The following is a 15,814-nucleotide window of genomic DNA, read 5'->3' as shown; positions in this document are numbered from 1 at the left end:
GTGATTTTCAGAGTGTTATATTTTAATAATTTAAAGGCCTGAAGAGGTAAAACAGTGAATTACTGTTTAGTTTTTACATTTATCCATCAATTTAACATGAAAAATAATATTATATAGCCAAAATCATTTCTGATAAAGAGCTGAAAGTTAATTAAAAACTCCTTTAAGCTCATAATGAAATAAAAAACATTTTGGCATTTGAGAAGCTGTAGGAAATATTTTTACTCATTTAATGACTCAAAACCTACTGATTAATCAACTAATCATTTCACATGCAGCCTAACTTTCTCATAAAGCTTGTCTGACTGAACTGCTGCAGCTGTAATGTTTCTCTCTGTTTCTGCAGCAGTACCTGCACCATGAGAGACACTAAGTGAAATATCAATCACAGGTCTCGGTGCACAGCTGGCTTTAGTGTCCACCGAGTCAGGATGTCTGAATTGTTTTCAATCAACAGGTGTGTCACACAGGTGAGCTTATCTCCCACTTCTTTGACTGGCAGGTGGCCAGGAGTTGCGTGCTCCATTGACTCCTCATTTCTCATCCTCCTCTCCTGTGAGGTAAACTTTGAGGTTTTCCCGTCGGGACGGTGAATTTCAGCACAGAGAGAGCCCGACTCTCCGCTCTGGGAGGAAACTCTGCAGCAGTCCTCATTAAAATTCCCTGTCCGTACACTCGCCACAGAAATCCTCCTGTAGTGGGTGGCACCGGCGTCCTGCGCGCCTCTTAATTGCGCACCACGCATTAACGAGCGATCACGGTTTCAGCGCCAGTGGCCGCGGATCACGCTGCCGTGCGGCAGAGAGTTGTTTGCTTCACGTCCCGATATTTGCGGCGTCTAGGCTGAGAGAGGAAAGGTGAGTCCAGGAAGGTCCGGCATAGGGTGGCGCCCTGCGCATCTCATCCCGCGCTTGGACACACTGTGTCGCTTCCCAGCGGCCGCGGAGGGGGACAGTCCGCTCCTGCAGTCCGCTGCTTGTTCTTAACTGGCTTCTGGTTGCAGCTCATGATTGTGACATTTCTCGGTGGGGACTAGCAACATGTGCGCCCGGATGGTGTGAAGTGTGACACAGCGGCTTTGAGGTTGCATTTCTCTCGGATACGCCAAGTACCCGACGTTACGGCGCACCTTGTCTAATAGGTAAGTACATCAGTTTATTTCTCTAGGTACTTTACATTTGACAGCCGTCTGTGCCTCTGGTGTATTTTTTGCTCTTACAGCACCTCTACGTATGGATTATATCCGGCATCTGATTTGTTGAAATCCTGGTTGAGGGGTTTCCAGGCAATCATGGGTAGCAGAGACTGTCACAGACAAAAGCATCAAATCACTGTCAGTGCTGCATTCAACCAACACTGCAACATGAATTCATTCTCCAGCATCATTAATGTCTCTCATGATATGGATCCTGATGTCAAGACATGAAAATGGCATCAGAAGTTGAGCTGGTCAGTTCTCTGGAAGATTCCTGGAAAGTCACAATTTCACTGGGAAGGAGATGAAGAATAATTAAGTTCCTAGTTTGGTGATGTTTTCAACATGGTCTCAGTCTGTCTTCAGGAAGCCAAAAACCGGAGTATTATGTGCAATTAAGAAAATGCTCTCTGAACTGTTTCATTTGACTTTTGGTGACACTATTCTTGGGGAAATTAATGGGTAAAGATTTGCACGTACTGTCTGTGTCCCAGTTTCATTACAGCAGTGGTAGGCTTGTTTGCTTTCAAACATAAAAAAAAACAAGTTTTTGATGAGAGAGAGAGCCATCAATCTTTCAACTTTAAGATGCCCTAAGTACGCTTAAAGTGGTTTATTTCTCAGGCAACATGGCAGCAACAAAGCAGATAATAGGAGAAACTCTCTTAAAACGTAAGACCACCACGAACAAGCCGGCATCACCAAATACTCCTTTTGAATGTGGAGCTCCAGCTTTGTTTTCGAGCTCAGTAGGATCGTATAGAAGCACAGTTTAAAGTGTGTACTAATTGAACCTGCCGGCCACTCTCCCCATTGTGACAGGAATGTTTGGTTGCATGCTCTCCACAGAAACCCCCCACTCCCTTTGTTCTGGGGGGACAATCCTCCAGTGCCATGTGTGCAGTGGTGGGGGGAGGGAGCGAGGTCAGTGGGGGTATTGACATCTGTAGCTGACAGCTTCCTCGGGGCGAGCTGACATGCTGTGATACCATAAATGGGTATTAGGGAGCATATGAGGAAAGCACTTAACAATAATGAGGACATTTATGCTTTGTGCACCCATGCTCCGGGACCAGTCTCTCCCAGAGAGATATCAAGCAGTTCTGACCACTCTGTCATTTTATATTGACTGCGATGCCGTAGCTTCTTCTTCAGACTGGAATTAATTGAAAGTTATTTACTTGTTTATGTCTCTAATCTAGCTGAGGCTGATGGGAGTGTCTTTAGTTTTGCAGGTGTTTGGTCTTAAACCAAAGTATGGGTCTTGAGGAAAGGTCAGGGGAATCGGCCAAGTCATTACAATTCATCCTGAGGGGACCATGAACGTTTGTACAAAACCCATCCAGTAGGTGTTGAGGCATTTCGCTAAAAGCCACAAATGTGAACCTGAAGGTAGTGATAGAGAAAAAGTCAGGGGGATCACCGAAGTTTGTAGGGTTCATCCTCTGGGGACAACGAACGTCTGTACCAAATTTCACTGCAATCCATCCAAATGTTGCAGTGGCTTTTCACCTAAAACCATAAATATCAACCTCATGGCGGTGCAAGAAAAAAAAAGCAAAGCATCAGCAAAGTCACTAGGATCCATCTAATAATTGTTGAGATATTTCTTGCTGACAGACTGACATTATTATCCCTAGAGTCATGCAATGAGCATGGCTAGAAAGGCCAAACACTCTGCTTTCGGCTTCTCTGCTATAAGGATGTATTGGTTGTCTCTGTGAAGGGTATTTTGCAATATTTTCTGACATTTTATAGAGTGAGCAATGAGTCAGTTAATGAAAAAAATAACTGATAATCAAAGTAGTCTGCTTGTTGTTGTCCTAACTTTGTCCCAGAGAGCTTCACAGTCTGTGCAGGACATGGCAGCCGTCACTTGAATAAGGAAAACCTTCCCAATAACGGCACACTAGCTCATGAAGTCGGGACTGAATGAATGATATAAGGAGGATATGGTTTTCACGACATTATCACTGACAATTCAGCAAGATGGAGGGCAAAGTGTCTGTCAGCCGTTTCAATACCTTGCTATTTGGTGCGATAGCTACTGTCAGCATTGGGAAGGACAGCGGTAGAACAATCGCCGCAGCTGCTCTCTTATCACTGATGTCAGGAAAAGCTTATGTTAACAATGAAAAACACTCGGAAAATATCAGCTTTCTCATCCAGAGCGACAGACCTCCCTTAAACAAACTTATCAGGGAAGTTCCAGGAAAAGGGAAAATCTGGTTTCTGACTCCTGGAGCAGAAAGTCTGAGCTGATGGGAAAGTTTTGGGGAATGTGGCTACGGCAGTGTGAGCGGGTTTCATACTCGTACATGAGCATCCGTCATGACTGGTAGAGAGTGGTACGTGAGGAGGAATGCAGCCCCCGTGGGCCCCTCATGCTACACAGTATGTGCTCAGGATGGACTTTGCACCTTCCTCCAGCCTGACAAAAGAGGAAATTGCCAAAACAGGATTTCGCCTAAGCAAAAGCCAGCTTGTGCCTGTGTTTCTTTTCCTGTGTTTTCTAAATGCCACGTAGTATTAACGAAGGCCCTCAGCTGCTTTCGAAATGACTTTCGTTTAAGCTGAGAAGGGGCTCATACACAGGAACCACAGGGGGAGGTGCCGCGCTTAAAAACGAGCGAAAGCCGCTCTATTCAACCAAGAAGAAAAATAAATTTTTCCCCCATCAGCCACTTATGATCCTATCAGCCAAAAAGCGTTCCCATAGGACCAGAAGGAGCCTGGGGTAGTCGAGCAGAACTGCATGGCTCCAAAAGAAAAAACGTCTTTCTTTCAAGGTGTTGACATTTGAAAGCCATTATTATACTGTATACAGTAGTATCAGAGCAGGCTGTGTTTGCCCATTGGGGGGTATCAGAGTGAATAATATACCATGTGATGCCTCAGGTAAACAAAATACTCGAGTTCCTGGTGGTAGTGGTGACTTCACCTGCCCTGATTGAACAGAGGCCACAGAAAAGGCAGATAGAAGACCGAGGAGGAGGAGGAGGGCATCGGTAATGAATAACTAACCATTATGATGATTAAAGGGGGCGATGGGCACGGGGAGATAAGAGCGTGGTGACCATCTGAGCATGAGGTGTTTACAGGGGGAATTCCTCACATTCCTCAGCTGCAGCCATGCCACTCCAATCTGCACCTCCACCCACTGATGGTCACTCTCTGTGCCAAAAGGGACCCAAGGGCCGGAAAGGGCCCAATGAGTTCCTTCACAGTTTAAAAAATAAATAAATAAATAAAAAAGCTGCGTTAAATGTGTTATGCAAGGCGATTTTTGAGAGTAGCTGCAGATTTTAGGTGTATTTGATGGAGCTAATGCGACATGCTAAGCTAATACTTACTGCAGTAGATCCCTGGAGAATTCAAATCCATGCAAAGGCTTGTTTTCAGCTTTGAATAGGAACAAAAGGAGATTTTCAGTTAAAGCTGGGGTCTGTAGTTTTCCACAAATTCAGTCTGCAGCAATGCGATGGAGCTCTTCCCATTTGTTATTTACTGAAGTGATGCGATTAGATGGTGACATGAACTGAGCAAGTCCAATGCAACAAATGTAATGAACATTTGTTGATAGCCAGATATTTTTGTGTAAACACTGCAAAATGTTATTTTTCAGCCAGGCTGACCGGGATGGCAAAGTTGATGATTGTTTGGTCGGTTCACCACTTTGTACCTGAAATAGTCAAGAGGACATTTTGCATTGAAATGCTGTACAGATATTCAACAACCAGCTGCCTTTGGTGATCCCCTGACCTTTGTCTAGTGCTGCTATAAGGTTCACATTAATCTAAAAACTATTGGATGGATTGAATGCAAAGGCCTTTGACTGTGAAATTCCTGCAGTTCCCTTAATTTTTTGTTCATAGCTCAGTTATTGGATCAAAAATTACACGTGTAAACGGCATATGAACACACTAAACTAAGATTGTAACCATGGAAAACATTATACCTGCTAAACGTCAGCATGTTAGCATAGTCACTGTGAGCATGTTAGCGTGCTGACGTTAGCATTTAGCTCCGCGCACCGCTGTTACTAAGTACAGCCTCACAGAGCTGCTAGCAACCCTGCAGACTCTGTCTTCCTCTAGTTTACCCTACAGACTTGTATAGAAAAGATTTAGTCGGAAGAAAACGGTATCTTTCAGCTTTAAATTCAACAAAGGGGCTGCTGTGTGGTCAAATATTTAACCTGCTTATGTCAAACTACAGGATGATCCTTCAGCACTGCACCATAATTCCCAGTTGTATCGCTCAGTGTTATAAGGGTTACATAGCTCACACACAAGGCTATAAACCTATGACGTAAGACATAGGTCTGTTTGCAGTAATATTTTCTAATCGGGTAATAAATCAACTCAAATACGTGGATGTATTTAAAGATTGTTTCTCACTAAATGCTCTGAAGTGCAAAGACTTCTGGTGCCTTTTGTGCAAGGAAGTCATAAGGCTGGGCTTAACTCTAGTCTTTATCCCCTCAGTTCATGAAACTGTTTTTTCTTTGTCTTTTTTTTTTTTTCACAGGCAAGGCCTTTGAGCTTGAAAGTTACTAGTTGCTCAACGGTTATTTTTCCCTCCTCTCTGTTTGAGGAGTGTTTGTGTTGTTAACATCTGAGTGTCTTTAATATAGCTCTCTGAAATGTCACACAAAAAAAATCTCCTGCAGAAGAGTGCAATGTGTTTCATTTTAGTGGTGCTGGAGATGTGTAGGATCCACGTTTGAAAAGTGAAACACAGGTGAGATAAGGTGTCCTCCGTAGGCAGCGTCGTGATACAGAGAGTTTAGTTTTAGGATCAATCAGCACATTTTTTTTTTTTTTAATGCAGTACAGATGACTGGGTCTAATAGGATTATGGGAAGGTCTGGAGGGAGGAGAAGTCGTCCCCGGGAGCCGCATGTTACCCCTGCAAAGGCAGCCTGGGCCAGTTCATCGTGGTCATGTGATGAAAGGGGACAATACTAGCAGGTGTCAGCCCGATGATTACGAGGTCTAAGGCCGGGCTCACCTATCAGGATTACCAGAGCCTCTAATGGATGGTAGGTTGTGACCCCAGATAACAAGGAAGCAAATCACCACCCTCTGACCCAGAAAAGTGCTAGTCTATCAAATCAAAAAAGGAGAGAGAGAGAGAGAGATCCTCTGGTCTGTGGTTTCCTTGGCAACTTCTTCAATCTGGATATTTGTTAGATCAGCAGTGAACTTCTTGCAACAATAAAGGCATAAAGATCCTTTCAGTTTTCATGCGTGAATACTTGTCAGTCCTACGTTTTAGATGCACACAGTATATTGTATTTGCGTCCTTTATTTTTCTGTTGTTATGTTGAAGCTTTTTAGCAATCAGTTAAAATCAAAACTTGTGTACCAGCCAGACTTGTCTGATAGAGGCTGCAGATTAAAGTGGCACCATATGCTGGGGACTGTAGTCCCCTCCCCATGGTAGAGCTTATTATTGGGCTCCTATGTCACTGTCAGCGGCTAATTGTTGTGGAGGATTGAGGTGACGGGGAGAACAACTCCCCTATCTTGTCTTAAATGCTTGGTCATCTTCACTTTTCTCTGCATCCTAAATCAAAGCATTTCCTTTTCCAAACACACACATTGTGCATTTGTAGTCACCTAAAAGCCAAAGCGATCATTTGATTTTGTGACTTGCACTACCCTTGTTTAAACTGTTTAAGTACCAGTTGAGGCAGCCAGGAAAAGAAACCTGGAGCTCTTGAGTATATAAAACCATTGTTTTCTCTCTGTGCCCTGCCCATGCCGCATATGGCTCATTTCATGGCTGCTGGAGACTCTGATTGATGGGTTGAAGAGCAGCAGGGCTGATGCTCCTCATGTACAGTGTTTGGCAAGGCAAAAGCCAAGTCCTCAGCGAGGTCACACGAGGTAAGAGGAAATATATAGGAGATGGAAGAGGGAGGATTCATCAGATGGCGACAGACTTGTGCTCTGTGCCAAGATGCTCTTCATAACAAAAGCACAGGAAAGGTGGTTTTCCAGTGAACTCTACACGACAACTACTGTGCAAACCAGAAGCCAGATAATAGTGTGTTTCTGATGTCTTCCTTTCCAAAGGTGTCATGGGAGCTGACATTTCATTGTAATCATTGCATTAACCACCTCTCAGAGAACTCTGCAAATATAAAACTCTCTGCACTTGTCACCCCCAATTACAGAGCAGTTTTATATGGTTTTGCTTTCATTCTCCTCCTCTGTCTCACTCTCCGGTCTAAGAGATTCGCTGCCCCAGGGGGCTGGAAAGCTGTCTAGTAATCTGAGACAGCATTAATACTGGATAAGATGGAGCGAGGCGTCTGCACCACAAATTAATTTTCATACACAGAGCAGCGTGTCGGGGAAAAAAAAACTGCACAGTGATACGGTGGGATTTTGCCTGGCGTGTGCGTGTGTGTGTGTGTGTGTGTTTTTGTTTGTTTGTTTTGTGCAAATGCCAGTTTGTGGTGCTGGTAGTGTTGGTTTGTGGCAGCTACAGTCACCATGGAGACAGTGGCATTATTGTGCAGGGAGGACGTTAATGCCGGAGTGTGTGCAGGATTGGCAGCAGAGAGGAGAAACATGGTGACAACAAAATCTGAGTGGAAAGCAACTGGACAGATTTCTGGCTTTGCGACAAACAAGACGTTTCCTCTTTTAAGTGTTCTTCAGTGTCTTTCACATTTGTACCTCCACTTGGTTCTGGCCCAGACCCACGAAACCACAAGATCCATGTTCTCGACCAGATTGTCTCATATGTTCTGAGAAGGGCAACGCTGTGAACGACAGGCAGCAGGAGCCAAATGAAACTGCTGCTGAAGCTGTTGGAATGACTCCCCCCTTTTCTCCCTCGCCGAAGAGGGGACTGTCCTTCGGAGAGAAGAGATGACTTGACGTTTTGGGTTTGTCAGAGGCTGCAAATAAATTGGACACACTGGTCGCTGCGCAGGCTGTTTGTGCTGTAAAAACACTGCAGCTTGCTGTGGTATACGATATGTCAAACACGCTGTAGTAACTGCAATGATTTCTTTACTCCCTCTCAACACTGTAATGAGAGTTATTGCATCTGGTGCTACTGGAATTATTCCATATCCTTGTTTCCTTCACACACATAGTTGCAGACTTAAAGGGCCATATCAGTGTTATTTCAAGTTTTAGTTAAGATTTCTGCCCTGGTTGATCTGGTGACACGTGGTTACTGGCACTAACAGCAAAGGGTGGGGGGGGGGTCAATAATAATACAAAATCAAAAATGCATATCCCATGCAGAGTTCATTTAGACATGGCAGGCGTATCAACCTCTCATGTCTTGAGCAGCTGCTTATCAGAAATGTAACAAAGGAAGAGCAACTCGTCTCACTGCAGCTGTTACAGTGCAGTGAAAACAAACTGCAGGCCGACTCGATTCATCATCGTTACAATGAGAGTAAATGTGGTAATCAAATACAGTGTCACTGTCCTCTGCATCATGTCCAGTACTGGTGTAATTACCTGTATATTTCTTGTGCATTATTTTAAACGGGGGAAGACGGACGTATGAAACAAACAATTAAAAATACTACATAGAGGGTTAGGTATTACAGAATGTAAATACACTGAGGGGCTATTGCTTGAAAAATACCTTAAATAGTATAATGTTGTAAATGGTGTCAAAAATGGTATTTGACATTTGACAAAGATATTGTGCTGACCTTTTTTCAAATGCAGGGGATACAACAATTGTTTTCATCAAGACTAAGACTGGATCTGAAACTGGGCAAAGTGGGAGAAACAGCTCCATTGAAGGCTCCAGGTTCACCATGTCGTAATTGGTTTGCGTAATTAACACAGATTTAATTGCAAAGTTGTTTGTTAATATTGTCAGCACCACTAATGAACATTATAAACTGCAACGATATGGGGCCTTAAAGCAACATCAGTGTTATTACTATTAGCCCACAGTTAAAATCTAGTTCTCCTGCCTTTTTATTATTTCAGTTCAAAATGTGTGTACATGGTGCATTTCCCTCAATAAATTCAGAGTGGGAAAAACAAAAGGGGTCAATAAGTAAATCCTGTCCTGTGTTTTTCATAAAATGAATGAAAACCAATGGATGTATTGTAAACAAAATATATCTAAAATTAAAACTGCTCTGGAAAATTGTCAGCTTTGATATACAAGTGTTTTTCTAGTAAAATTAGCTACAACTTGCAAAACCAATGGAATGGTCCTTTTTTTAAATTGCAATGCACACACAGCTTTGTCATCTGCGGTACACAAGTAATCTTTGCAGAAGTTGTCACCACAGCAACTATTAAAATAATGCCAGTGAGGTTTGGCTGGCTCCTCTGCTTTCCCCTTGGCACTCACTCCATTCTTCCCTCTTTCACTAATAATAGACACGGCTGCTCATCCCGCTGTATTGTCCCATCCCCACACACACACACACACACACACACACACACACACACACACGACATCACACAGAAGAGAGAGGCGGCAGAGCGATGGAGGCAGAGACACCTGCAAATTCTCTCTCAGCCAGCTCGGTCTCCCCGCGGGGCCAACCATTTGACATTTAACTACGATAGCCGTAAACAGGCCACTGGAATGCCATTGACATTCAGTTTGTCTGGCACAGTTTTTTATTTTTTTTCACCAAGCGGGTTTTGTCTGTCTGCAACTCTGTTCAGTGGCGGTGACCAAATGCAACAGCACTGTGAGGAAACTTCTGTCTCAAGCCAAAAGTGAAATGTTAAAGTAAAACGTCAGTAGGCAGGTTACATGGGTTAAACAACTGTTGAACTACTGGATGATTAGTTAGACCACAGAAAATTAATAGACTATTTTAATATTTGTCACAAAAAAATACCAAATAATTGCATTTTCCTGCTTCTCAGACTTAGATCATTTTCTGTGTATGAGTTAATTGTTAATATAATCTAGGTTTTAGACTGTTGGTTGCCACAGAACGGGCAATTTGAAGTCTTCGCCACGGGCTCTAGGAAACTGTGAAGGACATTTTCATGCTTGAGCGCAACAAACTTCCAATAAAAGCTAAAGACGGGAGTTGACTTTTGAGGTTTTATGGAAAGCATTTGCGAAACTGTGAAAAAGCAGCAACACAATTATAGTGATTCCAAATCGGACACTTTAAACAAAGGTGTCACTATTAACTGTCCATCCAACCATCTTTACATTTACATGCACATTAGTTTCCATTTATATAGAACATGAGAAACTTGGTTATTCTCATCCCTGTATACATGATTATGAGATCCGGGTTTGTGATCATCTACTTCAATTTCTCACCATCTCACTATATTCTTTACTTGGATGCTTCAAAAATCCAATCGTGCCACCTGCCTGTTTTGATGAGTATGAAAATGATTGGAGTTACATGTTAGGGCATTCACAGTCACCAGATCTTAAACTAATTGAATCCCATGAAAGATTGTGGTCTGACATGTTAAATAGTACTGTCCGTCACCATCATCAAAACGCTACACGAGGAAATGTCTTTTGTGGAGATTTCTGCCGTACAATTAATGCCAAGACATGCTGAAGCCGTTGTGGAGGCTCATGGTGGAAAAACACCTTACTAAGTCATTTTTTTGTTGTGTTATTATTGTTATTTGGTGGAACCCAAGATTTATGATAACGTCATGGACTTCTCTGATGAAATGCTGTAATCATTTTCCTCATGTTCTTCATTACGTTACCTATTGCAAGTCAGAACAAGAGGGCGTGTATCATCTGTATATTATCACTTAATCATCGGCTCTGTGAAGCTTACCAAACAAATCACCCACAAGCCCGGCTCTTCTTCTGAGCTCCATCTCCACCCTACCATGGCGCTGAATCACCGCTTCATCCATAATATTAAACACTGCTGACTCTCTCTCTCTCTCTCTCTCTCTCCCTCCCTCTCTATGTGTGAGTGTGTATGGTGTCACAGATCTCATCCAGATCATGCTGAGTCTGGCTTGTTCTTCTGCTGTTTACCTATTCATTAATTCAGCCGTGAGTGATGGCACAGGCAAACCAAAGCTCTCCATCCTGTGGTAATTAAACGTCTGGTGGTGAGACACTTTCCCCCATGGAAAGCATTTTAAAAACTAATACACATGTGCGCACACACACACACACACACACACAATCTCTGAGATGCTGCTTGTGGGCGTCCCAGGCTAGTGTTGGTAATTAGCGTGCTGAGTGGTTGCACTGATTGCTTCATTATTTCTCCGATAGGCGTCCCTGAGAGATATTTGATGGATGTTACATGTTTGACAGTAATCCATGCTAAAACTATTTATATGTGCATCATGCTGCTCAAACTTTGAGGCTACTTCACACCTCTGAACAGCTTGCACCTAACCCTGAACCTCTTGCGTCACATTTTCTCAATGCAACCGGAGCTCAACGCATTTAACCACCCTCGTTGTGTAGTTACTCACCGTAAACACCTGAATCCTGTTCCAGCTCGTGCGCTCTCGTTCAGGGGAGCGTTACGTCATTGAAAGAGAGGTTTCTGAACGTGCACCGGCAGGGCTCAGGTCCTCCTCTGTTTTGAATGAGTCGGAGTAATTGGTTTGTTTTTCTCACAGCAGTTCAGCCTGATGCTGTGAGCTAGACGGCAGTTATCAGCCGGTGGCCCAGTTTCATGGACAAGGATTTTTTTTTTTGTACACTACAAGAAATTAGTGGCTATTTCTCAAGATGTGTTTCAGTCACAGAGGGCAGTGTTTAATCAGTGTCTTTGAAACTGAGGGTTTTGTAGATAAGAGTTTTCATTGTTTCAAGAGAAAACAACATCATGCAGCTCAGTGCCTCGGATTCAGCACTGAAATGATTTATTTGTGTGTCAGAAAACGCTTGTTGTCTTGCATTATTTGCTATTTGTTATTTTTAATCCATTTTCCGCCACATTAGCGGAGGTGCTCGCTGCTTGGCAAGCTAACAAGCTAAACTAAGATGGTGAAAATGGTAAACATTAGCACGTTGACGTTTGCATTTAGCTTCATCTTCACTTAGCTGTTTGACTTTTAACCTCGTTTTTAGCATTCACTTGTTTTAGCTTCTTGATTTGCAGCTTTACTCAGTTGTGTATCATTGTAAGGTGAATCTATTTGGGTTTTGGACTGGTGGTCAGACAAAGGAAGCAATTGTAAGAGGTGACCTTTAGCTCTGGGAAATTAATATTTAACTTTTTTGTTAATGAATAAATAATCCAATAAGGAAAATACTATAGATAGATTAATCAGTATAGTATTGGCAAATATTGTTAGTTGCGGCTGAGAGATATTTCTTTTACTTCAAAGGTCTTGTACTTCAGAAAGACCTCTAGACAGATATGGGATCATACATTTTAACTGACAGAACAACAAAATCCTACACACTGTCACTGCAGTAAAGTGAGTTCATAGGTGATCAACAATGTGTGGGAATTTTTTTGGTTCTTTCCGAGAAACATTGCTTGTCTGCTTGATACTTTGTTCCTGTCTATAGACAGCCAGGGTTGTTCAAATTCTGCCTCCTCTATTACATCCCGTTTGTTATTTGCTGCTTTTCTGACAACAATATCTAATAACAATATCTGCACCACACAGTGCTGTCTGCTTCGTGATATTAATTCATATAATGTGTCAGAAATTGCCCCCCCCCCATGGCCTCCTCGCTATAACTGGACACCCACTGGACCGGCGTCGGTAGGATCTCACTTTAAAATGTCAACCCTGTCAAGTCCCCGCACCGTCATATCTTCTGTCATCTCCAGGTAAACATCAATCCCAGAGCCACAGGGAGCGCCGGCTAAACTCATTACAGCTGAAGTTGCCACCGCTCCTTTTCGATGAAGTTTTACACTTCCAACTCCTAAGCAAATATTACTTCTTTAACCAGTGCTCTATCCTGTGGAGGCTGAAGAAGTAAGGTCACCCCTGTCCGGATAGAAGACTCCAGGCTCCCATCACTCACCTCTTGACAAAGCGCTGGAGTCACAAACCCTCAGGCGTTTTAGGGTGTGTGTGTTGCACCATATGCAGTTTAGTCCGTCTTGGTGTAATTACCTCATTAGGCCGTTAGTCTTTTTGGAGAATTGAGCAACTGGGCTGCTCATCCATGAGTAAATTCTCCAGTTTAAGGCTAGTTGTCATTGTCATGTTTTTTTGTGGCGTGCATCTGCCTTCATCTGTCAGCCTGAATCACATGGAGTGTGTGTGTGTGTGTGTGTGTGTGTGTGTGTGTGTGTGTGTGTGTGTGTGTGTGTGTGTGTGTGTGTGTGTCTGCATACAGCGAGTCAGACACGGACTAGGGGAGTTAATCCGCCTCACTAATAGTGGGGGGTTGGAGCAGAAAGGGGAGGAGGGAGGAGAACAATACAACATCTCTCCTTTCGTCTCTGACACGTGGTCGGTGCCTGGCGGGAAATCTCTGGACCTTGGACGATCTCTGCGGATGTTGCTCTTCTCGTTCGCTCGTCCCAGCTGGCTCTCAGAGGTTTCTGCTGCACCACTCAAGGAAACGAGGTACAATACTGCCACCCCCCTCCAAAAAAACATCCCCTCCCGACTGATTTTCGTTCCTGCCATTGTCACCGGACAAGAGGCTGCGTCAAGAGGTAAAATTAGGGATGTGTGTCAAGAGTAATGAACTTTCCCTCAGTTTTCGTTCCTGCCTCACTTGAGCTGTGCGCTTTACTGTGTCTGTAGAAAAACAATGTTTGCAGCCCAACTGAGACAGGAAGTGTAGAAACACATTGGAAACAATATGTATTTCCTCCTTTGTAATGCAAATTCTTGTATGCAGCTTAGGATTGCTGTGTCTACCTCATGGACATTCCTGTATGTGCCAAAGGGCTTTGTTTCCTTCCTGCTCTAGACATAACTCTCGTGTGATTCATAGATGCTCTCGGTAGGATAATCAGATTGTATGTTCGCAGGAAAGAGTAAATTCCACTGTCTATTGTCACATTTTTGTCACCTTACATCTTGAAATTCATACTACAGCATTGTTCTAAAACAAGAGGATTTCCTATGGTCGTCATTTCCTACTACAGCTACCTCAGCTTCCTTAGTGTCCGTGGTTGCAGTCAGGTCTCAATTGTACAAGAGACTCAGCATATTTGATTTCCCGACCTTTTCTGGCTCACAACCCCCTCGTCACAGGTTGCATACTTCTACGAGTTGTTCAACCAAAGACTGATGTTCACCTGTTGAGATCAATATGTTTGTGGGGAAAAATAACCTCAGCTCAAGGTCCACTGACTCACTTTTTCAACCACGTCATGTTCCTCATCCACAATGAAGGTGATCTTGAGTTGGTTATTTCATCAAATATACAGTATTTCCCAGTAAGTAACTCTGATTTATCTGATGACTCATAAGATTTGGAAACACTGCTCTGTTGCGTTACTCTGTGAAATTTCATAATTCGTAATAATGATCACTTGAGTCCCATCAAACAAAACAAAACTCTGTTTGTTTTTGCCCTCACTCCTTCAGCATGTTGAAATAAGCACACTGTCCCGCCCTGTTACATCTGTTATGTTGATTGGAAGGGATTAAGCTTGTTTATGGTATTATGCCCTCTGTGTTGGTGGCAACCCCAGGCGTCTTATTTTACATTTAATAAAACCCTGAAGAGAAGGGCTTGGCTCAAGCCTTTGGTTTTGTCATTTTGCACCACTACATTTTTAATCTCTCACCCTCAAGGCAAATAGAATAGCTACTTATACTTTAGATGACGTGAATCATTTAGTCTTGTAACTCGGCTGCAAACTGTGTCCTTCTTTCATGTGTGAACTTTATCAATTCATCAGAGCTTGTCTGGATGCGAGTGCAGTTCAGTTAACCTCCATCGATGTATGAGTCACCGTCTGTTCTGAGGCCGGCGGACGAGTCTTTAAGAACACTAACCCTCCTCGCTTCAAGAAACAGCCTCACATTTGGAGGCTTCTATTGGGAAGCCCTTTGACAGATGGTTCCTTCTCGGTTTAATGTTGCGACAGTTGTCCTGCAGTGCACTAATAGCGCCGCTACTCTCACTGGACCTGAAGTTTTGACCCGGGTGTATCAGATCTCTCTGAGATGAAGTATCAACGGCTTCCTTTAACGATTTACCTGTTCGGCATAAGAGGGCGAGGTGCGTTCAGGGAGGCCTTGTGTTAACTGTGATGCCCGTCGGGAGGCAGGAGGATAGATGGTGGCTGACGGCACCCTTGGCGTTGGAGTGCTACTGCTGTGTCATGCTATTTTGCTGTGGTTTTGGCTTGTCTGTTTGTCTCAATTTAAAATCTCTGGAGAAGTGTCTGCTTTTATTGAATATCTGTGGCTAAAAATACATCCTGCCTCACCAATCAGAGCAGAGCACAGGTTGAACAGTGAGATGTGATTGGATGGCGGTTGCTAACCATTTTCTTAATGAATTAAAACAGAGAAACAAAGAACATGTCAAAAGCCTTATCTTAGAAACCCCTTTTTCTTTAAATTATATTTATTAATTCTGCATTCAGAAACCAGTCTGCCCATTTCTCCCTCTTTGCAGGTTGAGATCAGGAAATGCAGAAAATCTAAATCTTTCTCTCAGCGATGCATTTGTTTGCTTTTTCTTTTTTGCATTTGTTCTCAAGCTTCGTCA

The 15,814-nt window shown here is 43.2% G+C and overlaps 1 protein-coding gene across 3 annotated transcripts in view; it reads left to right on the top strand.

Annotated features, from left to right (window-relative positions):
• The first annotated feature begins 650 nt into the window (after window positions 1–650).
• The window catches only part of tmem108 (transmembrane protein 108), a 45,743-nt gene continuing 30,579 nt past the window's right edge, over window positions 651–15,814 (top strand). The window contains exon 1 of one of the 3 annotated variants that reach the window (XM_023395044.2): window positions 651–1,141. The gene's annotated coding sequence lies outside the window, so the exon portion shown is untranslated. Of the gene's footprint in view, window positions 1,142–13,593; window positions 13,797–15,814 lie in introns of those variants that run through there. The other 2 variants (XM_087170690.1, XM_023395045.2) reach the window with 2 other exon arrangements.

Source organism: Seriola lalandi, unplaced genomic scaffold (genome assembly GCF_002814215.2).
Source record: "Seriola lalandi dorsalis isolate HSWRI2012SDOR001 ecotype SW California unplaced genomic scaffold, Sedor1 jcf7180002054956, whole genome shotgun sequence".
NCBI classification, from domain to species: Eukaryota; Metazoa; Chordata; class Actinopteri; order Carangiformes; family Carangidae; genus Seriola; species Seriola lalandi.
Note: the sequence above shows the minus strand (reverse complement) of the source record. Positions and strands in the feature narration are given on the sequence as shown.